Source organism: Engystomops pustulosus, chromosome 2 (assembly GCF_040894005.1).
Source record: "Engystomops pustulosus chromosome 2, aEngPut4.maternal, whole genome shotgun sequence".
Classification (NCBI taxonomy): domain Eukaryota; kingdom Metazoa; phylum Chordata; class Amphibia; order Anura; family Leptodactylidae; genus Engystomops; species Engystomops pustulosus.
In genome coordinates this window covers 2,936,075-2,963,462 of record NC_092412.1, presented here as the reverse complement: position 1 = coordinate 2,963,462, position 27,388 = coordinate 2,936,075, and the positions used below count along the sequence as shown (strand labels likewise).

The following is a 27,388-nucleotide window of genomic DNA, read 5'->3' as shown; positions in this document are numbered from 1 at the left end:
CCCTAGTGGTGGTGTATAATGTGTATGTAGTGATCTCCTCCTAGTGGTGGTGTATAATGTGTATGTAGTGATCTCCTCCTAGTGGTGGTGTATATTCTGTATGTAGTGATCTCCCCCTAGTGGTGGTGTATAATCTGTATGCAGTGAGCTCCCCCTAGTGGTGGTGTATAATCTGTATGTAGTGATCTCCCCCTAGTGGTGGTGTATAATCTGTATGCAGTGAGCTCCCCCTAGTGGTGGTGTATAATGTGTATGTAGTGATCTCCCCCTAGTGGTGGTGTATAATGTGTATGTAGTGATCTCCTCCTAGTGGTGGTGTATAATGGGTATGTAGTGATCTCCTCCTAGTGGTGGTGTATAATGTGTATGTAGTGAGCTCCTCCTAGTGGTGGTGTATAATGTGTATGTAGTGATCTCCTCCTAGTGGTGGTGTATAATGTGTATGTAGTGATCTCCCCCTAGTGGTGGTGTATAATGTGTATGTAGTGATCTCCCCCTAGTGGTGGTGTATAATGTGTATGTAGTGAGCTCCCCCTAGTGGTGATGTATAATGTGTATGTAGTGATCTCCCCCTAGTGGTGGTGTATAATCTGTATGTAGTGAGCTCCCCCTAGTGGTGGTGTATAATCTGTATGCAGTGATCTCCCCCTAGTGGTGGTGTATAATCTGTATGCAGTGATCTCCCCCTAGTGGTGGTGTATAATCTGTATGTAGTGAGCTCCCCCTAGTGGTGATGTATAATCTGTATGCAGTGAGCTCCCCCTAGTGGTGGTGTATAATCTGTATGTAGTGATCTCCTCCTAGTGGTGTATAATCTGTATGCAGTGAGCTCCCCCTAGTGGTGGTGTATAATGTGTATGTAGTGATCTCCCCCTAGTGGTGGTCTATAATGTGTATGTAGTGAGCTCCCCCTAGTGGTGGTGTATAATGTGTATGTAGTGAGCTCCCCCTAGTGGTGGTGTATAATGTGTATGTAGTGATCTCCCCCTAGTGGTGGTGTATAATGTGTATGTAGTGATCTCCCCCTAGTGGTGGTGTATAATGTGTATATAGTGAGCTCCTCCTAGTGGTGGTGTATAATGTGTATGTAGTGATCTCCCCCTAGTGGTGGTGTATAATGTGTATGTAGTGATCTCCTCCTAGTGGTGGTGTATAATGGGTATGTAGTGATCTCCTCCTAGTGGTGGTGTATAATGTGTATGTAGTGATCTCCCCCTAGTGGTGGTGTATAATGTGTATGTAGTGATCTCCCCCTAGTGGTGGTGTATAATGTGTATGTAGTGAGCTCCCCCTAGTGGTGATGTATAATGTGTATGTAGTGATCTCCCCCTAGTGGTGGTGTATAATCTGTATGTAGTGAGCTCCCCCTAGTGGTGGTGTATAATCTGTATGCAGTGATCTCCCCCTAGTGGTGGTGTATAATCTGTATGCAGTGATCTCCCCCTAGTGGTGGTGTATAATCTGTATGTAGTGAGCTCCCCCTAGTGGTGATGTATAATCTGTATGCAGTGAGCTCCCCCTAGTGGTGGTGTATAATCTGTATGTAGTGATCTCCTCCTAGTGGTGTATAATCTGTATGCAGTGAGCTCCCCCTAGTGGTGGTGTATAATGTGTATGTAGTGATCTCCCCCTAGTGGTGGTCTATAATGTGTATGTAGTGAGCTCCCCCTAGTGGTGGTGTATAATGTGTATGTAGTGAGCTCCCCCTAGTGGTGGTGTATAATGTGTATGTAGTGATCTCCCCCTAGTGGTGGTGTATAATGTGTATGTAGTGATCTCCCCCTAGTGGTGGTGTATAATGTGTATGTAGTGAGCTCCTCCTAGTGGTGGTGTATAATGTGTATGTAGTGATCTCCCCCTAGTGGTGGTGTATAATGTGTATGTAGTGATCTCCTCCTAGTGGTGATGTATAATCTGTATGTAGTGATCTCCTCCTAGTGGTGGTGTATAATGTGTATGTAGTGAGCTCCCCCTAGTGGTGGTGTATAATGTGTATGTAGTGAGCTCCCCCTAGTGGTGGTGTATAATGTGTATGTAGTGATCTCCCCCTAGTGGTGGTGTATAATGTGTATGTAGTGATCTCCTCCTAGTGGTGGTGTATAATGTGTATGTAGTGATCTCCTCCTAGTGGTGGTGTATAATGTGTATGTAGTGATCTCCTCCTAGTGGTGATGTATAATGTGTATGTAGTGATCTCCTCCTAGTGGTGGTGTATAATGTGTATGTAGTGATCTCCCCCTAGTGGTGGTGTATAATGTGTATGCAGTGAGCTCCCCCTAGTGGTGGTGTATAATGTGTATGTAGTGATCTCCTCCTAGTGGTGGTGTATAATGTGTATGTAGTGATCTCCTCCTAGTGGTGGTGTATAATGTGTATGTAGTGATCTCCTCCTAGTGGTGGTGTATAATGTGTATGTAGTGATCTCCCCCTAGTGGTGGTGTATAATGTGTATGTAGTGAGCTCCCCCTAGTGGTGGTGTATAATCTGTATGTAGTGATCTCCCCCTAGTGGTGGTGTATAATCTGTATGCAGTGAGCTCCCCCTAGTGGTGGTGTATAATCTGTATGTAGTGATCTCCCCCTAGTGGTGGTGTATAATCTGTATGCAGTGAGCTCCCCCTAGTGGTGGTGTATAATGTGTATGTAGTGATCTCCCCCTAGTGGTGGTGTATAATGTGTATGTAGTGATCTCCTCCTAGTGGTGGTGTATAATGGGTATGTAGTGATCTCCTCCTAGTGGTGGTGTATAATGTGTATGTAGTGAGCTCCTCCTAGTGGTGGTGTATAATGTGTATGTAGTGATCTCCTCCTAGTGGTGGTGTATAATGTGTATGTAGTGATCTCCCCCTAGTGGTGGTGTATAATGTGTATGTAGTGATCTCCCCCTAGTGGTGGTGTATAATGTGTATGTAGTGATCTCCCCCTAGTGGTGGTGTATAATGTGTATGTAGTGATCTCCCCCTAGTGGTGGTGTATAATGTGTATGTAGTGATCTCCTCCTAGTGGTGGTGTATAATGTGTATGTAGTGATCTCCCCCTAGTGGTGGTGTATAATGTGTATGTAGTGATCTCCTCCTAGTGGTGGTGTATAATGTGTATGTAGTGATCTCCCCCTAGTGGTGGTGTATAATGTGTATGTAGTGATCTCCTCCTAGTGGTGGTGTATAATGTGTATGTAGTGATCTCCCCCTAGTGGTGGTGTATAATCTGTATGTAGTGATCTCCTCCTAGTGGTGGTGTATAATCTGTATGTAGTGATCTCCCCCTAGTGGTGGTGTATAATCTGTATGCAGTGAGCTCCCCCTAGTGATGGTGTATAATCTGTATGCAGTGAGCTCCCCCTAGTGGTGGTGTATAATCTGTATGCAGTGAGCTCCCCCTAGTGGTGGTGTATAATCTGTATGCAGTGAGCTCCCCCTAGTGGTGGTGTATAATGTGTATGTAGTGATCTCCCCCTAGTGGTGGTGTATAATCTGTATGTAGTGATCTCCTCCTAGTGGTGGTGTATAATCTGTATGTAGTGATCTCCTCCTAGTGGTGGTGTATAATCTGTATGTAGTGATCTCCTCCTAGTGGTGGTGTATAATGTGTATGTAGTGATCTCCCCCTAGTGGTGGTGTATAATCTGTATGCAGTGAGCTCCCCCTAGTGGTGGTGTATAATCTGTATGCAGTGAGCTCCCCCTAGTGGTGGTGTATAATCTGTATGCAGTGAGCTCCCCCTAGTGGTGGTGTATAATCTGTATGCAGTGAGCTCCCCCTAGTGGTGGTGTATAATGTGTATGTAGTGATCTCCCCCTAGTGGTGGTGTATAATCTGTATGTAGTGATCTCCTCCTAGTGGTGGTGTATAATCTGTATGTAGTGATCTCCTCCTAGTGGTGGTGTATAATCTGTATGTAGTGATCTCCTCCTAGTGGTGGTGTATAATGTGTATGTAGTGATCTCCCCCAAGTGGTGGTGTATAATCTGTATGCAGTGAGCTCCCCCTAGTGGTGGTGTATAATCTGTATGCAGTGAGCTCCCCCTAGTGGTGTATATTGGTCACGCAGGATGTTTCTTATTGTATCAGTAAGGTGATAATATTATGATAATTATACAATGTAGTTGGTGGAATGTTCCGCTGTGTTCCGGCTTCTGTCTCCCGTCTTGTGGTGCCCCTGGAGGTCCATGTCTGTGTCTCTGCTGGTGTCCGGTCCTCCCCCTCCCCCGTGCCCCCCTATTGCCCCCATTACACGTCCGTCTTCCTGGATGTGATGACATTGGCAGCAGCCGGCGGTCACTTATGTCCCTTCTCCTAGAGATCAGGAATTAATCGGCCTCCGATATGTGTCACATGACAGGGGGGTCCTCCGGGGGACACATATTGGAGATGACAGGTCCCTACAGGGGGCGCCGGTCACACAGATCACAGCTCAGGGGCAGCAACACCAGAGACTACAACAGCTGTGACCGGTCACCATCAGGAGGTGGATGAAAGCCCCAATAAGTCACACAGGGGGGGCACCCGCCGGGAGGAAGAGGGAGAGCACCCCCATAACAGTCATACAGGGGGGCACCCACCAGGAGGGAGAGGGAGAGCGCCCCCATAACAGTCACACAGGGGGGCACCCACCAGGAGGAGTGGATAGAGCGCCCCCATAACGGTCATACAGGGGGGGCACCCGCCGGGAGGAAGAGGGAGAGCACCCCCATAACAGTCATACAGGGGGCACCCACCAGGAGGAGTGGATAGAGCGCCCCCATAACAGTCATACAGGGGGCACCCACCAGGAGGAGTGGATAGAGCGCCCCCATAACAGTCATACAGGGGGGGCACCCACCAGGAGGTAGAGGGAGAGTGACCCCATAACAGTCATACAGGGGGGGCACCCACCAGGAGGGAGAGCGCCCCCATAACAGTCACACAGGGGGCACCCACCAGGAGGGAGAGGGAGAGTGACCCCATAACAGTCACACAGGGGGCACCCACCAGGAGGAGTGGATAGAGCGCCCCCATAACAGTCATACAGGGGGCACCCACCAGGAGGAGGGGGTAGAGCGCCCCCATAACAGTCATACAGGGGGGGCACCCACCAGGAGGAGGGGGTAGAGCGCCCCCATAACAGTCATAAAGGGGGCACCCACCAGGAGGATGGGGTAGAGCGCCCCCATAACAGTCATACAGGGGGCACCCACCAGGAGGAGTTGATAGAGCGCCCCCATAACAGTCATACAGGGGGGGCACCCACCAGGAGGTAGAGGGAGAGTGACCCCATAACAGTCATACAGGGGGGGCACCCACCAGGAGGGAGAGCGCCCCCATAACAGTCACACAGGGGGCACCCACCAGGAGGGAGAGGGAGAGTGACCCCATAACAGTCACACAGGGGGCACCCACCAGGAGGAGTGGATAGAGCGCCCCCATAACAGTCATACAGGGGGCACCCACCAGGAGGAGGGGGTAGAGCGCCCCCATAACAGTCATACAGGGGGGGCACCCACCAGGAGGAGGGGGTAGAGCGCCCCCATAACAGTCATAAAGGGGGCACCCACCAGGAGGATGGGGTAGAGCGCCCCCATAACAGTCATAAAGGGGGGCACCCACCAGGAGGGAGAGGGAGAGCGCCCCCATAGCAGTCATACAGGGGGGCACCCACCAGGAGGAGGGGGTAGAGCGCCCCCATAAGTCATAAAGGGGGGCACCCACCAGGAGGGAGAGGGAGAGCACCCCCATAACAGTCATACAGGGGGGCACCCACCAGGAGGGAGAGGGAGAGCGCCCCCATAGCAGTCATACAGGGGGGCACCCACCAGGAGGAGGGGATAGAGCGCCCCCATAGCAGTCATACAGGGGGGCACCCACCAGGAGGAGGGGATAGAGCACCCCCATAACAGTCATACAGGGGGGCACCCACCAGGAGGGAGAGGGAGAGCACCCCCATAATAGTAATACAGGGGGGCACCCCCAAAACAATTATACAGGGGGGCACCCACCAGGAGGAAGGGGTAGAGAACCGCCCTTAATATCTATCCTCCCCCCCCCCCCCCCTGTATATCAGACGATTATTAACCCTTGACTCACTAGAACGGAACTTTTATTTTATGGAATAAAAACTTAATCAAGAAGGTGATAAATCTCCCCAATAACATAGGAAGGATCGGGGTGTGGTGCGGAGGGGGGGGGGGTTATATATAGGGTCATTACACATGGACCCCCTATATGCTGCTCAGTGTGGGGGTCCCTCACATCCCATCCTTGTTATCCACCAATGTACAAGTTACGCACAGGCGAGATCATGAAATATAACAATAGGGAAAAGTCTGGGGGTTATTTATACAGAAAAATGAAAATGCCCCAAAATGTAAGCGGATCAGCAACCAGGGAGGAGAGCGTCTACCGGGCACAGGAGGTAAGTACACAGGGGGACTTACAGCTGGGGGATATCCATAGACGTCTATCACAAGGCGATGGATTTATCCCCCGGGTACAAGGTCACAGGGACTAAGGTTTAGTCTTTCCCTAAGCCCCTCCCCTTTGGTGACATCACTCGGCTCGGTTGGCTGACTTGCCAGCTGGGAGTCCAGGCCTTGAGCTTCCAGAGCTCAGTCATGTGAGATTCTATCCCAAGTGCCTGAGTTTTGGATATTACGGATTAATTTTCCCCCAGCAAGGAGCGTCTGTCACATGTTGGCAGTTATTATACGGTTATAGTATGATGATATAAGGTGCCCGCACAGGGGTCACATGGGGCGTGGTGTCGCCCTCTATCCTCCCCCTCCGCACACGACTACATCCTCATCATTCCTACATTATTCGGGGAGGTTTACCGCGTTGTTGACATAAAGTTTTCATGAATAAAAGTTCATTCCTAGGGAGTGAAGGGTTAATAATTGCACCTTTTGGTAAAACAGTAAATAGGGATTAACCCTTCACGACTCTCTCTCCATAGACAATGGATGAATAAGGTCCTGATGGAGGGAACAATAGGGATGACTGGACCCGAGCTGCACTGGTGGAGCCTGTGACCTTCATTGTGGGGTCAGGTCTCCATATCCCCCCCCCCCCCCCAGTAATCCCCCCCCCCCCCAGCACACAAGGGGTTACTGGCGGGGAGTGGATTATGTGATTCCCCTCCATCTGCCGCTCTCCGTCTTTTCTGAGATATTTCCTGTGCTCCAGCTGAACGCTCCCAGCAACTAACACAGAGAGAAGACACAACTACTACCCCCAGCATCAGGGGCCGGGGGAAACATCACTGACATCTACTACAACAACTCTGCTACATCTGCATAGCGTATAGTGATAGAGACAAGAGATCAGCCAGACAACCCCTTACATGGCTGATAACAGAGAGTAATAGATTGTATACCCCCCTGTACAGTCTCCTCTCCCCTGGGTGTAATGGCTGATAACAGAGAGTAATAGATTGTATCCCTCCTGTACAGTCTCCTCTCCCCGGGGTGTAATGGCTGATAACAGAGAGTAATAGATTGTATCCCCCCCCCTGTACAGTCTCCTCTCCCCGGGATGTAATGGCTGATAACAGAGAGTAATAGATTGTATCCCCCCCTGTACAGTCTCCTCTCCCCGGGGTGTAATGGCTGATAACAGAGAGTAATAGATTGTATCCCTCCTGTACAGTCTCCTCTCCCCTGGGTGTAATGGCTGATAACAGAGAGTAATAGATTGTATCCCCCCCTGTACAGTCTCCTCTCCCCGGGGTGTAATGGCTGATAACAGAGAGTAATAGATTGTATCCCTCCTGTACAGTCTCCTCTCCCCGGGATGTAATGGCTGATAACAGAGAGTAATAGATTGTACCCCCCCCCCCCTGTACAGTCTCCTCTCCCCGGGATGTAATGGCTGATAACAGAGAGTAATAGATTGTATCCCCCCCCCTGTACAGTCTCCTCCCCCCGGGGTGTAATGGCTGATAACAGAGAGTAATAGATTGTATCCCCCCCTGTACAGTCTCCTCTCCCCGGGGTGTAATGGCTGATAACAGAGAGTAATAGATTGTATCCCCCCCCTGTACAGTCTCCTCTCCCCGGGATGTAATGGCTGATAACAGAGAGTAATAGATTGTATCCCTCCTGTACAGTCTCCTCTCCCCGGGATGTAATGGCTGATAACAGAGAGTAATAGATTGTATCCCCCCCTGTACAGTCTCCTCTCCCCGGGGTGTAATGGCTGATAACAGAGAGTAATAGATTGTATCCCCCCCCTGTACAGTCTCCTCTCCCCGGGATGTAATGGCTGATAACAGAGAGTAATAGATTGTATCCCCCCCCTGTACAGTCTCCTCTCCCCGGGATGTAATGGCTGATAACAGAGAGTAATAGATTGTATCCCTCCTGTACAGTCTCCTCTCCCCGGGATGTAATGGCTGATAACAGAGAGTAATAGATTGTATCCCCCCCTGTACAGTCTCCTCTCCCCGGGGTGTAATGGCTGATAACAGAGAGTAATAGATTGTATCCCCCCCCTGTACAGTCTCCTCTCCCCGGGGTGTAATGGCTGATAACAGAGAGTAATAGATTGTATCCCCCCTGTACAGTCTCCTCTCCCCGGGATGTAATGGCTGATAACAGAGAGTAATAGATTGTATCCCCCTGTACAGTCTCCTCTCCCCGGGATGTAATGGCTGATAACAGAGAGTAATAGATTGTATCCTCCCCTGTACAGTCTCCTCTCCCCGGGGTGTAATGGCTGATAACAGAGAGTAATAGATTGTATCCCCCCCCTGTACAGTCTCCTCTCCCCGGGATGTAATGGCTGATAACAGAGAGTAATAGATTGTATCCCCCCTGTACAGTCTCCTCTCCCCGGGGTGTAATGGCTGATAACAGAGAGTAATAGATTGTATCCTCCCTGTACAGTCTCCTCTCCCCGGGGTGTAATGGCTGATAACAGAGAGTAATAGATTGTATCCCCCCCTGTACAGTCTCCTCTCCCCGGGGTGTAATGGCTGATAACAGAGAGTAATAGACTGTACCCCCCCTGTACAGTCTCCTCTCCCCGGGATGTAATGGCTGATAACAGAGAGTAATAGATTGTATCCCCCCTGTACAGTCTCCTCTCCCCGGGATGTAATGGCTGATAACAGAGAGTAATAGATTGTATCCCCCTGTACAGTCTCCTCTCCCCGGGGTGTAATGGCTGATAACAGAGAGTAATAGATTGTATCCCCCCTGTACAGTCTCCTCTCCCCGGGGTGTAATGGCTGATAACAGAGAGTAATAGATTGTATCCCCCCTGTACAGTCTCCTCTCCCCGGGGTGTAATGGCTGATAACAGAGAGTAATAGATTGTATCCCCCCCTGTACAGTCTCCTCTCCCCGGGATGTAATGGCTGATAACAGAGAGTAATAGATTGTATCCCCCCCTGTACAGTCTCCTCTCCCCGGGATGTAATGGCTGATAACAGAGAGTAATAGATTGTATCCCCTGTACAGTCTCCTCTCCCCGGGATGTAATGGCTGATAACAGAGAGTAATAGATTGTATCCCCCCCCCCCCTGTACAGTCTCCTCTCCCCGGGGTGTAATGGCTGATAACAGAGAGTAATAGATTGTACCCCCCCCCCCTGTACAGTCTCCTCTCCCCGGGATGTAATGGCTGATAACAGAGAGTAATAGATTGTATCCCCCCCTGTACAGTCTCCTCTCCCCGGGATGTAATGGCTGATAACAGAGAGTAATAGATTGTATCCCCCTGTACAGTCTCCTCTCCCCGGGGTGTAATGGCTGATAACAGAGAGTAATAGATTGTATCCCCCCCCCCTGTACAGTCTCCTCTCCCCGGGATGTAATGGCTGATAACAGAGAGTAATAGATTGTATCCCCCCCTGTACAGTCTCCTCTCCCCGGGGTGTAATGGCTGATAACAGAGAGTAATAGATTGTATCCCCCCCTGTACAGTCTCCTCTCCCCGGGGTGTAATGGCTGATAACAGAGAGTAATAGATTGTATCCCCCTGTACAGTCTCCTCTCCCCGGGATGTAATGGCTGATAACAGAGAGTAATAGATTGTGTCCCTCCTGTACAGTCTCCTCTCCCCGGGGTGTAATGGCTGATAACAGAGAGTAATAGATTGTATCCCCCCCCCCTGTACAGTCTCCTCTCCCCGGGGTGTAATGGCTGATAACAGAGAGTAATAGAGTGTATCCCCCCTGTACAGTCTCCTCTCCCCGGGATGTAATGGCTGATAACAGAGAGTAATAGATTGTACCCCCCCTGTACAGTCTCCTCTCCCCGGGATGTAATGGCTGATAACAGAGAGTAATAGATTGTATCCCCCCTGTACAGTCTCCTCTCCCCTGGGTGTAATGGCTGATAACAGAGAGTAATAGATTGTATCCCCCCCTGTACAGTCTCCTCTCCCCGGGATGTAATGGCTGATAACAGAGAGTAATAGATTGTACCCCCCCTGTACAGTCTCCTCTCCCCGGGGTGTAATGGCTGATAACAGAGAGTAATAGATTGTATCCTCCCTGTACAGTCTCCTCTCCCCGGGGTGTAATGGCTGATAACAGAGAGTAATAGATTGTATCCCCCCCTGTACAGTCTCCTCTCCCCGGGGTGTAATGGCTGATAACAGAGAGTAATAGATTGTATCCCCCTGTACAGTCTCCTCTCCCCGGGATGTAATGGCTGATAACAGAGAGTAATAGATTGTATCCCCCCTGTACAGTCTCCTCCCCCCGGGATGTAATGGCTGATAACAGAGAGTAATAGATTGTATCCCCCCTGTACAGTCTCCTCTCCCCGGGATGTAATGGCTGATAACAGAGAGTAATAGATTGTATCCCCCCCTGTACAGTCTCCTCTCCCCGGGATGTAATGGCTGATAACAGAGAGTAATAGATTGTATCCCCCCCTGTACAGTCTCCTCTCCCCGGGTGTAATGGCTGATAACAGAGAGTAATAGATTGTATCCCCCCTGTACAGTCTCCTCTCCCCGGGGTGTAATGGCTGATAACAGAGAGTAATAGATTGTATCCCCCCTGTACAGTCTCCTCTCCCCGGGATGTAATGGCTGATAACAGAGAGTAATAGATTGTATCCCCCCTGTACAGTCTCCTCTCCCCGGGGTGTAATGGCTGATAACAGAGAGTAATAGATTGTATCCCCCCCTGTACAGTCTCCTCTCCCCGGGGTGTAATGGCTGATAACAGAGAGTAATAGATTGTATCCCTCCTGTACAGTCTCCTCTCCCCGGGATGTAATGGCTGATAACAGAGAGTAATAGATTGTACCCCCCCCCCCCTGTACAGTCTCCTCTCCCCGGGGTGTAATGGCTGATAACAGAGAGTAATAGATTGTATCCCCCTGTACAGTCTCCTCTCCCTGGGATGTAATGGCTGATAACAGAGAGTAATAGATTGTATCCCCCCTGTACAGTCTCCTCTCCCCGGGGTGTAATGGCTGATAACAGAGAGTAATAGATTGTATCCCCCCCTGTACAGTCTCCTCTCCCCGGGGTGTAATGGCTGATAACAGAGAGTAATAGATTGTATCCCCCCTGTACAGTCTCCTCTCCCCGGGGTGTAATGGCTGATAACAGAGAGTAATAGACTGTATCCCCCCTGTACAGTCTCCTCTCCCCGGGGTGTAATGGCTGATAACAGAGAGTAATAGATTGTATCCCCCCCTGTACAGTCTCCTCTCCCCGGGGTGTAATGGCTGATAACAGAGAGTAATAGATTGTATCCCCCCCTGTACAGTCTCCTCTCCCCGGGGTGTAATGGCTGATAACAGAGAGTAATAGATTGTATCCCCCCTGTACAGTCTCCTCTCCCCGGGGTGTAATGGCTGATAACAGAGAGTAATAGATTGTATCCCCCCTGTACAGTCTCCTCTCCCCGGGATGTAATGGCTGATAACAGAGAGTAATAGATTGTATCCCCCCTGTACAGTCTCCTCTCCCCAGGGTGTAATGGCTGATAACAGAGAGTAATAGATTGTATCCCCCCTGTACAGTCTCCTCTCCCCGGGGTGTAATGGCTGATAACAGAGAGTAATAGATTGTATCCCCCCTGTACAGTCTCCTCTCCCCGGGATGTAATGGCTGATAACAGAGAGTAATAGATTGTATCCCCCCTGCACAGTCTCCTCTCCCCGGGGTGTAATGGCTGATAACAGAGAGTAATAGATTGTACCCCCCCTGTACAGTCTCCTCTCCCCGGGGTGTAGTGGCTGATAACAGAGAGTAATAGATTGTATCCCCCCTGTACAGTTTCCTCTCCCCAGGATGTAATGGCTGATAACAGAGAGTAATAGATTGTATCCCCCCCTGTACAGTCTCCTCTCCCCGGGATGTAATGGCTGATAACAGAGAGTAATAGATTGTATCCCCCTGTACAGTCTCCTCTCCCCGGGGTGTAATGGCTGATAACAGAGAGTAATAGATTGTATCCCCCTGTACAGTCTCCTCTCCCCGGGGTGTAATGGCTGATAACAGAGAGTAATAGATTGTATCCCCCCCCTGTACAGTCTCCTCTCCCCGGGATGTAATGGCTGATAACAGAGAGTAATAGATTGTATCCCCCTGTACAGTCTCCTCTCCCCGGGATGTAATGGCTGATAACAGAGAGTAATAGATTGTATCCCCCCTGTACAGTCTCCTCTCCCCGGGATGTAATGGCTGATAACAGAGAGTAATAGATTGTATCCCCCCTGTACAGTCTCCTCTCCCCGGGATGTAATGGCTGATAACAGAGAGTAATAGATTGTATCCCCCCCCCCTGTACAGTCTCCTCTCCCTGGGATGTAATGGCTGATAACAGAGAGTAATAGATTGTATCCCCCCCCCTGTACAGTCTCCTCTCCCCGGGTGTAATGGCTGATAACAGAGAGTAATAGATTGTATCCCCCCCCCTGTACAGTCTCCTCTCCCCGGGATGTAATAGCTGATAACAGAGAGTAATAGATTGTATCCCCCCCTGTACAGTCTCCTCTCCCCGGGATGTAATGGCTGATAACAGAGAGTAATAGATTGTATCCCCCCTGTACAGTCTCCTCTCCCCGGGATGTAATGGCTGATAACAGAGAGTAATAGATTGTATCCCCCCTGTACAGTCTCCTCTCCCCGGGATGTAATGGCTGATAACAGAGAGTAATAGATTGTATCCCCCTGTACAGTCTCCTCTCCCCGGGGTGTAATGGCTGATAACAGAGAGTAATAGATTGTATCCCCCCTGTACAGTCTCCTCTCCCCGGGATGTAATGGCTGATAACAGAGAGTAATAGATTGTATCCCCCCCCCTGTACAGTCTCCTCTCCCCGGGGTGTAATGGCTGATAACAGAGAGTAATAGATTGTATCCCCCCCCCCTGTACAGTCTCCTCTCCCCGGGGTGTAGTGGCTGATAACAGAGAGTAATAGATTGTATCCCCCCCCTGTACAGTCTCCTCTCCCCGGGGTGTAATGGCTGATAACAGAGAGTAATAGATTGTATCCCCCCTGTACAGTCTCCTCTCCCCGGGATGTAATGGCTGATAACAGAGAGTAATAGATTGTATCCCCCCTGTACAGTCTCCTCTCCCCGGGGTGTAATGGCTGATAACAGAGAGTAATAGATTGTATCCCCCCCTGTACAGTCTCCTCTCCCCGGGATGTAATGGCTGATAACAGAGAGTAATAGATTGTATCCCCCCTGTACAGTCTCCTCTCCCCGGGGATGTAATGGCTGATAACAGAGAGTAATAGATTGTATCCCCCCCTGTACAGTCTCCTCTCCCCGGGGTGTAATGGCTGATAACAGAGAGTAATAGATTGTATCCCCCCTGTACAGTCTCCTCTCCCCGGGGTGTAATGGCTGATAACAGAGAGTAATAGATTGTATCCCCCCTGTACAGTCTCCTCTCCCCGGGGTGTAATGGCTGATAACAGAGAGTAATAGATTGTATCCCCCCCTGTACAGTCTCCTCTCCCCGGGGTGTAGTGGCTGATAACAGAGAGTAATAGATTGTATCCCCCCCCCCCTGTACAGTCTCCTCTCCCCGGGGTGTAGTGGCTGATAACAGAGAGTAATAGATTGTATCCCCCCTGTACAGTCTCCTCTCCCCGGGGTGTAATGGCTGATAACAGAGAGTAATAGATTGTATCCCCCCTGTACAGTCTCCTCTTCCCCGGGGTGTAATGGCTGATAACAGAGAGTAATAGATTGTATCCCCCCCTGTACAGTCTCCTCTCCCCGGGGTGTAATGGCTGATAACAGAGAGTAATAGATTGTATCCCCCCTGTACAGTCTCCTCTCCCCGGGGTGTAATGGCTGATAACAGAGAGTAATAGATTGTACCCCCCCTGTACAGTCTCCTCTCCCCGGGGTGTAATGGCTGATAACAGAGAGTAATAGATTGTATCCCCCCTGTACAGTCTCCTCTCCCCGGGGTGTAATGGCTGATAACAGAGAGTAATAGATTGTATCCTCCCTGTACAGTCTCCTCTCCCCGGGGTGTAATGGCTGATAACAGAGAGTAATAGATTGTATCCCCCCTGTACAGTCTCCTCTCCCCGGGGTGTAATGGCTGATAACAGAGAGTAATAGATTGTATCCCCCCCTGTACAGTCTCCTCTCCCCGGGGTGTAATGGCTGATAACAGAGAGTAATAGATTGTATCCCCCCTGTACAGTCTCCTCTCCCCGGGATGTAATGGCTGATAACAGAGAGTAATAGATTGTATCCCCCCTGTACAGTCTCCTCTCCCCGGGGTGTAATGGCTGATAACAGAGAGTAATAGATTGTATCCCCCCCTGTACAGTCTCCTCTCCCCGGGATGTAATGGCTGATAACAGAGAGTAATAGATTGTATCCCCCCCTGTACAGTCTCCTCTCCCCGGGATGTAATGGCTGATAACAGAGAGTAATAGATTGTATCCCCCCCTGTACAGTCTCCTCTCCCCGGGGTGTAATGGCTGATAACAGAGAGTAATAGATTGTATCCCCCCTGTACAGTCTCCTCTCCCCGGGGTGTAATGGCTGATAACAGAGAGTAATAGATTGTATCCCCCCTGTACAGTCTCCTCTCCCCGGGGTGTAATGGCTGATAACAGAGAGTAATAGATTGTATCCCCCCCTGTACAGTCTCCTCTCCCCGGGGTGTAGTGGCTGATAACAGAGAGTAATAGATTGTATCCCCCCCCCCCTGTACAGTCTCCTCTCCCCGGGGTGTAGTGGCTGATAACAGAGAGTAATAGATTGTATCCCCCCTGTACAGTCTCCTCTCCCCGGGGTGTAATGGCTGATAACAGAGAGTAATAGATTGTATCCCCCTGTACAGTCTCCTCTTCCCGGGGTGTAATGGCTGATAACAGAGAGTAATAGATTGTATCCCCCCCTGTACAGTCTCCTCTCCCCGGGGTGTAATGGCTGATAACAGAGAGTAATAGATTGTATCCCCCCTGTACAGTCTCCTCTCCCCGGGGTGTAATGGCTGATAACAGAGAGTAATAGATTGTACCCCCCCTGTACAGTCTCCTCTCCCCGGGGTGTAATGGCTGATAACAGAGAGTAATAGATTGTATCCCCCCTGTACAGTCTCCTCTCCCCGGGGTGTAATGGCTGATAACAGAGAGTAATAGATTGTATCCTCCCTGTACAGTCTCCTCTCCCCGGGGTGTAATGGCTGATAACAGAGAGTAATAGATTGTATCCCCCCTGTACAGTCTCCTCTCCCCGGGGTGTAATGGCTGATAACAGAGAGTAATAGATTGTATCCCCCTGTACAGTCTCCTCTCCCCGGGGTGTAATGGCTGATAACAGAGAGTAATAGATTGTATCCCCCCCTGTACAGTCTCCTCTCCCCGGGGTGTAATGGCTGATAACAGAGAGTAATAGATTGTATCCCCCCCCCTGTACAGTCTCCTCTCCCCGGGGTGTAATGGCTGATAACAGAGAGTAATAGATTGTATCCCCCCTGTACAGTCTCCTCTCCCCGGGGTGTAATGGCTGATAACAGAGAGTAATAGATTGTATCCCCCCTGTACAGTCTCCTCTCCCCGGGATGTAATGGCTGATAACAGAGAGTAATAGATTGTATCCCCCCTGTACAGTCTCCTCTCCCCGGGATGTAATGGCTGATAACAGAGAGTAATAGATTGTATCCTCCTGTACAGTCTCCTCTCCCCGGGGTGTAATGGCTGATAACAGAGAGTAATAGATTGTATCCCCCCTGTACAGTCTCCTCTCCCCGGGATGTAATGGCTGATAACAGAGAGTAATAGATTGTATCCCCCCCTGTACAGTCTCCTCTCCCCGGGGTGTAATGGCTGATAACAGAGAGTAATAGATTGTATCCCCCCCTGTACAGTCTCCTCTCCCCGGGATGTAATGGCTGATAACAGAGAGTAATAGATTGTATCCCCCCCTGTACAGTCTCCTCTCCCCGGGATGTAATGGCTGATAACAGAGAGTAATAGATTGTATCCCCCCTGTACAGTCTCCTCTCCCCGGGGTGTAATGGCTGATAACAGAGAGTAATAGATTGTATCCCCCCTGTACAGTCTCCTCTCCCCGGGATGTAATGGCTGATAACAGAGAGTAATAGATTGTATCCCCCCTGTACAGTCTCCTCTCCCCGGGGTGTAATGGCTGATAACAGAGAGTAATAGATTGTATCCCCCCTGTACAGTCTCCTCTCCCCGGTGTGTAATGGCTGATAACAGAGAGTAATAGATTGTATCCCCCCTGTACAGTCTCCTCTCCCCGGGATGTAATGGCTGATGACAGAGAGTAATAGATTGTATCCCCCCTGTACAGTCTCCTCTCCCCGGGATGTAATGGCTGATAACAGAGAGTAATAGATTGTATCCCCCCTGTACAGTCTCCTCTCCCCGGGGTGTAATGGCTGATAACAGAGAGTAATAGATTGTATCCCCCCTGTACAGTCTCCTCTCCCCGGGGTGTAATGGCTGATAACAGAGAGTAATAGATTGTATCCCCCCTGTACAGTCTCCTCTCCCCGGGGTGTAATGGCTGATAACAGAGAGTAATAGATTGTATCCCCCCTGTACAGTCTCCTCTCCCCGGGATGTAATGGCTGATAACAGAGAGTAATAGATTGTATCCCCCCCCTGTACAGTCTCCTCTCCCCGGGGTGTAATGGCTGATAACAGAGAGTAATAGATTGTATCCCCCCTGTACAGTCTCCTCTCCCCGGGATGTAATGGCTGATAACAGAGAGTAATAGATTGTATCCCCCCCTGTACAGTCTCCTCTCCCCGGGGTGTAATGGCTGATAACAGAGAGTAATAGATTGTATCCCCCCCTGTACAGTCTCCTCTCCCCGGGATGTAATGGCTGATAACAGAGAGTAATAGATTGTATCCCCCCCTGTACAGTCTCCTCTCCCCGGGATGTAATGGCTGATAACAGAGAGTAATAGATTGTATCCCCCCCTGTACAGTCTCCTCTCCCCGGGGTGTAATGGCTGATAACAGAGAGTAATAGATTGTATCCCCCTGTACAGTCTCCTCTCCCCGGGGTGTAATGGCTGATAACAGAGAGTAATAGATTGTATCCCCCTGTACAGTCTCCTCTCCCCGGGGTGTAATGGCTGATAACAGAGAGTAATAGATTGTATCCCCCCCCTGTACAGTCTCCTCTCCCCGGGGTGTAATGGCTGATAACAGAGAGTAATAGATTGTATCCCCCCCTGTACAGTCTCCTCTCCCCGGGATGTAATGGCTGATAACAGAGAGTAATAGATTGTATCCCCTTGTACAGTCTCCTCTCCCTGGGGTGTAATGGCTGATAACAGAGAGTAATAGATTGTATCCCCCCTGTACAGTCTCCTCTCCCCGGGGTGTAATGGCTGATAACAGAGAGTAATAGATTGTATCCCCCCTGTACAGTCTCCTCTCCCCGGGATGTAATGGCTGATAACAGAGAGTAATAGATTGTATCCCCCCCCTGTACAGTCTCCTCTCCCCGGGGTGTAATGGCTGATAACAGAGAGTAATAGATTGTATCCCCCCCTGTACAGTCTCCTCTCCCCGGGATGTAATGGCTGATAACAGAGAGTAATAGATTGTATCCCCCCTGTACAGTCTCCTCTCCCCGGGATGTAATGGCTGATAACAGAGAGTAATAGATTGTATCCCCCCCTGTACAGTCTCCTCTCCCCGGGATGTAATGGCTGATAACAGAGAGTAATAGATTGTATCCCCCCTGTACAGTCTCCTCTCCCCGGGATGTAATGGCTGATAACAGAGAGTAATAGATTGTATCCCCCCTGTACAGTCTCCTCTCCCCGGGGTGTAATGGCTGATAACAGAGAGTAATAGATTGTATCCCCCCTGTACAGTCTCCTCTCCCCGGGGTGTAATGGCTGATAACAGAGAGTAATAGATTATATCCCCCCCTGTACAGTCTCCTCTCCCCGGGGTGTAATGGCTGATAACAGAGAGTAATAGATTGTATCCCCCCTGTACAGTCTCCTCTCCCCGGGGTGTAATGGCTGATAACAGAGAGTAATAGATTGTATCCCCCCCCTGTACAGTCTCCTCTCCCCGGGGTGTAATGGCTGATAACAGAGAGTAATAGATTGTATCCCTTGCTGCCCCCTGTTCCTCCTTGCTGCCCCCTGTTCCTCCTTGCTGCCCCCTGCTCCTTCTTGCTGCCCCCTGCTCCTTCTTGCTGCCCCCTGCTCCTTCTTGCTGCCCCCTGCTCCTTCTTGCTGCCCCCTGCTCCTTCTTGCTGCCCCCTGTTCCTCCTTGCTGCCCCCTGTTCCTCCTTGCTGCCCCCTGTTCCTTCTTGCTGCCCCCTGCTCCTTCTTGCTGCCCCCTGCTCCTTCTTGCTGCCCCCTGTTCCTTCTTGCTGCCCCCTGTTCCTTCTTGCTGCCCCCTGTTCCTTCTTGCTGCCCCCTGTTCCTCCTTGCTGCCCCCTGTTCCTCCTTGCTGCCCCCTGCTCCTTCTTGCTGCCCCCTGCTCCTTCTTGCTGCCCCCTGCTCCTTCTTGCTGCCCCCTGTTCCTTCTTGCTGCCCCCTGTTCCTTCTTGCTGCCCCCTGTTCCTTCTTGCTGCCCCCTGCTCCTCCTTGCTGCCCCCTGTTCCTCCTTGCTGCCCCCTGTTCCTCCTTGCTGCCCCCTGTTCCTCCTTGCTGCCCCCTGTTCCTTCTTGCTGCCCCCTGCTCCTTCTTGCTGCCCCCTGCTCCTTCTTGCTGCCCCCTGTTTCTTCTTGCTGCCCCCTGTTTCTTCTTGCTGCCCCCTGTTCCTTCTTGCTGCCCCCTGTTCCTTCTTGCTGCCCCCTGTTCCTTCTTGCTGCCCCCTGTTCCTTCTTGCTGCCCCCTGTTCCTCCTTGCTGCCCCCTGTTCCTCCTTGCTGCCCCCTGTTCCTCCTTGCTGCCCCCTGTTCCTCCTTGCTGCCCCCTGCTCCTCCTTGCTGCCCCCTGCTCCTTCTTGCTGCCCCCTGTTCCTCCTTGCTGCCCCCTGCTCCTCCTTGCTGCCCCCTGCTCCTCCTTGCTGCCCCCTGCTCCTTCTTGCTGCCCCCTGCTCCTTCTTGCTGCCCCCTGCTCCTTCTTGCTGCCCCCTGCTCCTCCTTGCTGCCCCCTGCTCCTTCTTGCCGCCCCCTGCTCCTCCTTGCCGCCCCCTGCTCCTCCTTGCCGCCCCCTGCTCCTTCTTGCTGCCCCCTGTTCCTCCTTGCTGCCCCCTGCTCCTTCTTGCCGCCCCCTGCTCCTCCTTGTTCCCCTCTGCTCCTCCTTGCCGCCCCCTGCTCCTCCTTGCCGCCCCCTGCTCCTCCTTGCCGCCCCCTGCTCCTCCTTGCCGCCCCCTGCTCCTCCTTGCCGCCCCCTGCTCCTCCTTGCCGCCCCCTGCTCCTCCTTGCCGCCCCCTGCTCCTCTTTGCCGCCCCCTGCTCCTCCTTGCTGCCCCCTGCTCCTTCTTGCTGCCCCCTGCTCCTCCACCAGCGGGGGGCGGAGCTTCCTGATGTAATGTAATGAGTAGATGGTCCCCGGGTGTCAGTGTAAGCAGCCAGAGGATTCGGCTCCCGCCCTGTCCAGCACAGAGGGGGTTAATGTCTGCCTTTTATTAACCCTTCGTTCTGTAGCTCCAGTATTTGGTGTAGATTTAGGGATATTATGCGGGATGTTACCATGGAGACGCCTCCCCGGGGATCGGGATGTCGCTCCGCAGCATCGGCACTGCTACATTCACCACCAAAGATCTCTAATGGTGGCTGCAGCTCTGGATGTGACTGGAGTATGAGAGGATGTGGCTGGATTGCAGCTCTAGATGTGACTGGAGTATGAGAGGATGTGGCTGGACTGCAGCTCTGGATGTGACTAGAGTAAGGGAGGATGTGGCTGGACTGCAGCTCTGAATGTGGCTAGAGTATAAGAGGATGTGGCTGGACTGCAGCTCTGGATGTGACTGGAGTATGAGATGATGTGGCTGGACTGCAGCTCTGGATGTGGCTAGAGTATAAGAGGATGTGGCAGGACTGCAGCTCTGGATGTGGGTAGTGTATGAGAAGATGTGGCTGGACTGCAGCTCGGGATGTGAATGGAGTATGAGAGGATGTGGCTGGACTGCAGCTCTAGATGTGACTGGAGTATGAGAAGATGTGGCAGGACTGCAGCTCTGGATGTAGCTAGTGTATGAGAGGATGTGGCTGGACTGCAGCTCTGGATGTGACTAGAGTAAGGGAGGATGTGGCAGGACTGCAGCTCTGGATGTGACTAGAGTAAGGGAGGATGTGGCTGGACTGCAGCTCTGGATGTAACTAGAGTAAGGGAGGATGTGGCAGGACTGCAGCTCTGGATGTGACTAGAGTAAGGGAGGATGTAGCTGGACTGCAGCTCTGGATGTGACTAGAGTAAGGCAGGATGTGGCAGGACTGCAGCTCTGGATGTAGCTAGAGTATGAGAAGATGTGGCTGGACTGCAGCTCTGGATGTGACTAGAGTAAGGGAGGATGTGGCAGGACTGCAGCTCTGGATGTGACTAGAGTAAGGGAGGATGTAGCTGGACTGCAGCTCTGGATGTGACTAGAGTAAGGGAGGATGTGGCAGGACTGCAGCTCTGGATGTGACTAGAGTAAGGGAGGATGTAGCTGGACTGCAGCTCTGGATGTGACTAGAGTAAGGGAGGATGTGGCAGGACTGCAGCTCTGGATGTGACTAGAGTAAGGGAGGATGTAGCTGGACTGCAGTTCTGGATGTGACTAGAGTAAGGGAGGATGTGGCAGGACTGCAGCTCTGGATGTGACTAGAGTAAGGGAGGATGTAGCTGGACTGCAGCTCTGGATGTGACTAGAGTAAGGGAGGATGTAGCTGGACTGCAGCTCTGGATGTGACTAGAGTAAGGGAGGATGTAGCTGGACTGCAGCTCTGGATGTGACTAGAGTAAGGGAGGATGTAGCTGGACTGCAGCTCTGGATGTGACTAGAGTAAGGGAGGATGTGGCTGGACTGCAGCTCTGGATGTGACTAGAGTAAGGGAGGATGTGGCTGGACTGCAGCTCTGGATGTGACTAGAGTAAGGGAGGATGTGGCTGGACTGCAGCTCTGGATGTGACTAGAGTAAGGGAGGATGTGGCTGGACTGCAGCTCTGGATGTGACTAGAGTAAGGGAGGATGTGGCTGGACTGCAGCTCTGGATGTGACTAGAGTAAGGGAGGATGTGGCTGGACTGCAGCTCTGGATGTGACTAGAGTAAGGGAGGATGTAGCTGGGCGTAGAGCAGGCATGACAGGCTTGGCAGGGAGGGACTTATAATATGTGGGTGGGATCCTATTGTGGGAGGAGTTAGAGGTTATTTAGGCAGTGGCCTCCCTGGACTGCAGCTCTGGATGTGACTGGAGTATGAGAGGATGTGGCTGGACTGCAGCTTTAGATGTGGATACAGTATAAGAGGATTTGGCAGGACTGCAGCTCTGGATGTGAGTGGAGTACGGCTCTGATGTCATACACGGTGTCCTGTTCTGTCTCCTGTTATGGGTCAGTCTTCACTGGAGGTCTGGAGATCTAAAGGGCCCTCCCCCCCCCCCAAAAAAAAATAAGCTTCAGCAATCGAAGGGTTAAAGAGAAGGACATTAAGTCATCAATGTCTAGAATAACAAAAATCCAGAACATCTGATAATCCAGAAAATCTCATAATCCAGAACAATCTAGAACATGTGGCAGCCCGGAATAATGTATAAAACGGAGCACCTGACGATCCGGGGCACCTGGCCATCCGGAGCACCTGACCATCCGGAGCACCTGACGACCCGGAGCACCTGACCATCCGGAGCGCCTGACGATCCGGAGCGCCTGACGATCCGGAGCGCCTGACCATCCGGAGCGCCTGACCATCCGGAGCGCCTGACCATCCGGAGCGCCTGACCATCCGGAGCACCTGACGACCCGGAGCACCTGACCATCCGGAGCACCTGACGACCCGGAGCACCTGACCATACGGAGCACCTGACGACCCGGAGCACCTGACCATCCGGAGCGCCTGACCATCCGGAGCGCCTGACGATCCGGAGCACCTGACGATCCGGAGCACCTGACCATCCGGAGCGCCTGACCATCCGGAGCGCCTGACCATCCGGAGCGCCTGACCATCCGGAGCGCCTGACCATCCGGAGCGCCTGACCATCCGGAGCACCTGACCATAGGGAGCACCTGACGATCCGGAGCGCCTGACCATCCGGAGCGCCTGACCATCCGGAGCGCCTGACCATCCGGAGCACTTGACCATCCGGAGCACCTGACCATCCCGGCTGCAGGGGAATGTTGCGGATGCTGCGGTGGGTGAGTCATTCAGTGACAGGTAGCGGGGGAGGGGTAATTATTGCTGTCACCACATAATAGAGCTGTGCCTGTCAGCAGGATGGGAATTACAGGTCTAGTGACGGCTCATCCCTATTATTACCTGCCACGTGGAGCGCAGCGCGGAGAGGAGCGCAACATTAACCAGCGCAGGAGCGCAGCTCTGTAACCTCAGCTCTGCTACTCCTGTAACCTCAGCACTGCTACACCTGTAACCTCAGCTCTGCTACACCTGTAACCTCGGCTCTGCTACACCTGTAACCTCGGCTCTGCTACACCTGTAACCTCGGCTCTGCTACACCTGTATCCAAGGCTCTGCTACTCCTGTAACCTCAGCTCTGCTACTCCTGTAACCTCAGCTCTGCTACTCCTGTAACCTCAGCTCTGCTACACCTGTAACCTCAGCACTGCTACACCTGTAACCTCAGCTCTGCTACTCCTGTAACCTCAGCTCTGCTACTCCTGTATCCACGGCACTACTACACCTGTAACCTCAGCTCTGCTAAACCTGTATCCTCGGCTCTGCTACTCCTGTAACCTCGGCTCTGCTACACCTGTATCCAAGGCTCTGCTACTCCTGTAACCTCAGCTCTGCTACTCCTGTAACCTCAGCTCTGCTACTCCTGTAACCTCAGCACTGCTACACCTGTAACCTCAGCTCTGCTACTCCTGTAACCTCAGCACTGCTACACCTGTAACCTCAGCACTGCTACACCTGTAACCTCAGCACTGCTACACCTGTAACCTCAGCACTGCTACACCTGTAACCTCAGCACTGCTACACCTGTAACCTCAGCACTGCTACACCTGTAACCTCCGCTCTGCTAAACCTGTATCCACAGCTCTGCTACTCCTGTATCCACGGCACTACTACACCTGTAACCTCCGCTCTGCTAAACCTGTATCCTCGGCTCTGCTACTCCTGTAACCTAGGCTCTGCTACTCCTGTAACCTCGGCTCTGCTACTCCTGTAACCTCGGCTCTGCTACACCTGTAACCTCGGCTCTGCTACACCTGTATCCACGGCTCTGCTACACCTGTATCCACGGCTCTGCTACACCTGTATCCACGGCTCTGCTACACCTGTATCCACGGGGAGATCACTACATACAGATTATACACCACCACTAGGGGGAGATCACTACATACAGATTATACACCACCACTAGGGGGAGATCACTACATACTGATTATACACCACCACTAGGGGGAGATCACTACATACAGATTATACACCACCACTAGGGGGAGATCACTACATACACATTATACACCACCACTAGGAGGAGATCACTACATACACATTATACACCACCACTAGGGGGAGATCACTACATACACATTATACACCACCACTAGGGGGAGATCACTACATACACATTATACACCACCACTAGGAGGAGATCACTACATACACATTATACACCACCACTAGGGGGAGATCACTACATACACATTATACATCACCACTAGGGGGAGATCACTACATACACATTATACACCACCACTAGGAGGAGATCACTACATACACATTATACACCACCACTAGGGGGAGATCACTACATACACATTATACACCACCACTAGGGGGAGATCACTACATACACATTATACACCACCACTAGGAGGAGATCACTACATACACATTATACATCACCACTAGGAGGAGATCACTACATACACATTATACACCACCACTAGGAGGAGATCACTACATACACATTATACACCACCACTAGGAGGAGATCACTACATACACATTATACACCACCACTAGGAGGAGATCACTACATACAGATTATACACCACCACTAGGGGGAGATCACTACATACACATTATACACCACCACTAGGGGGAGATCACTACATACACATTATACACCACCACTAGGAGGAGATCACTACATACACATTATACACCACCACTAGGAGGAGATCACTACATACACATTATACACCACCACTAGGGGGAGATCACTACATACAGATTATACACCACCACTAGGAGGAGATCACTACATACAGATTATACACCACCACTAGGGGGAGCTCACTACATACACATTATACACCACCACTAGGAGGAGATCACTACATACACATTATACACCACCACTAGGAGGAGATCACTACATACACATTATACACCACCACTAGGGGGAGATCACTACATACACATTATACACCACCGCTAGGGGGAGATCACTACATACACATTATACACCACCGCTAGGGGGAGATCACTACATACACATTATACACCACCGCTAGGGGGAGATCACTACATACAGATTATACACCACCACTAGGAGGAGATCACTACATACACATTATACACCACCACTAGGAGGAGATCACTACATACACATTATACACCACCACTAGGAGGAGATCACTACATACACATTATACACCACCACTAGGAGGAGATCACTACATACACATTATACACCACCACTAGGGGGAGATCACTACATACACATTATACACCACCACTAGGGGGAGATCACTACATACACATTATACACCACCACTAGGGGGAGATCACTACATACACATTATACACCACCACTAGGGGGAGCTCACTACATACACATTATACACCACCACTAGGGGGAGCTCACTACATACACATTATACACCACCACTAGGGGGAGCTCACTACATACACATTATACACCACCACTAGGGGGAGCTCACTACATACACATTATACACCACCACTAGGAGGAGATCACTACATACAGATTATACACCACCACTAGGAGGAGATCACTACATACACATTATACACCACCACTAGGGGGAGATCACTACATACACATTATACACCACCACTAGGGGGAGCTCACTACATACACATTATACACCACCACTAGGAGGTGATCACTACATACACATTATACACCACCACTAGGGTGAGATCACTACATACACATTATACACCACCACTAGGGGGAGATCACTACATACAGATTATACACCACCACTAGGGAGAGATCACTACATACAGATTATACACCACCACTAGGGGGAGATCACTACATACACATTATACACCACCACTAGGGGGAGCTCACTACATACACATTATACACCACCACTAGGAGGAGATCACTACATACACATTATACACCACCACTAGGAGGAGATCACTACATACACATTATACACCACCACTAGGGGGAGATCACTACATACACATTATACACCACCACTAGGGGGAGCCCACTACATACAGATTATACACCACCACTAGGGGGAGATCACTACATACACATTATACACCACCACTAGGAGGAGATCACTACATACACATTATACACCACCACTAGGAGGAGATCACTACATACACATTATACATCACCACTAGGGGGAGATCACTACATACACATTATACACCACCACTAGGAGGAGATCACTACATACACATTATACACCACCACTAGGGGGAGATCACTACATACACATTATACACCACCACTAGGGGGAGATCACTACATACACATTATACACCACCACTAGGGGGAGATCACTACATACACATTATACACCACCACTAGGGGGAGATGACTACATACAGATTATACATCACCACTAGGGGGAGATCACTACATACACATTATACACCACCACTAGGGGGAGATCACTGCATACACATTATACACCACCACTAGGGGGAGATCACTGCATACACATTATACACCACCACTAGGGGGAGCTCACTACATACACATTATACACCACCACTAGGGGGAGATCACTACATACACATTATACACCACCACTAGGGGGAGATCACTACATACACATTATACACCACCACTAGGAGGAGATCACTACATACACATTATACACCACAACTAGGGGGAAATCACTACATACACATTATACACCACCACTAGGGGACATATATCACATGAGCTCCTAAGTTGAGGTACAGCAGAGAGCAGGGAGGCATCCGTTAGGCATTTTTGCCCCTCATCATTATCACCTCTTCTATATCTATCGACTTGCTCCCTTCTTTTGAACCTGCCTATTTCCTTACCGTGCTACTACCTTTTATCTAGGCCAAGTTCCTTCCTGCCTCTATGTATTTACTGCATAAAGATAATCTACTTTATATACAATTTCTCGATCTTTATATTTATTATTACCCACTATTAGTATTTATGGTATTTACCATTTATTGATTGGTATTTTATGTAAATGAATAGACTTGTATGGAACATTCTATTTCCATTGTTCTTATTGTATTTTATGTATATTTTTATATCTTATTTGTACAGATTATTTGCTTCAGGCCTGATGAAGACGCTGATTCTGTGTTGAAATCCGCAGCCCAAATAAAATTCTCATATTCTTATTGGACCATGTTCTGTCTACTTATTGAACCCTCCTTTTTTCTTTATAATTTTGCTCATTTTCTCCCGGGGTTGCACCAGACACTGCAAATAACCAACATATACCTAACCCTTCCACACCAACTCTTACAATATACACTTTTCTAGGCGCCAAGTCCAATTTGAGTCTCTACTGTTTAGCTTTTCTGTTTATGTTTTAGGGCATGGGGACAGCTATTCCTCAGGGGCGGGGCATTGTTGTGTGGTTAGTTTCAGAGGGTGCTGACAGCTATTTCTCAGGGGCGGGGCATTGTTGA

At 50.5% G+C, this 27,388-nt stretch overlaps 1 long non-coding RNA gene across 1 annotated transcript; it reads left to right on the top strand.

Moving 5' to 3' along the window:
• The first annotated feature begins 22,375 nt into the window (after positions 1–22,375).
• Positions 22,376–27,099, top strand: LOC140116378 (uncharacterized). Its single transcript, XR_011852743.1, has 2 exons — positions 22,376–22,710; positions 27,018–27,099. It is a non-coding gene; the product is annotated as an uncharacterized lncRNA (long non-coding RNA).
• The last annotated feature ends 289 nt before the right edge of the window (positions 27,100–27,388 follow it).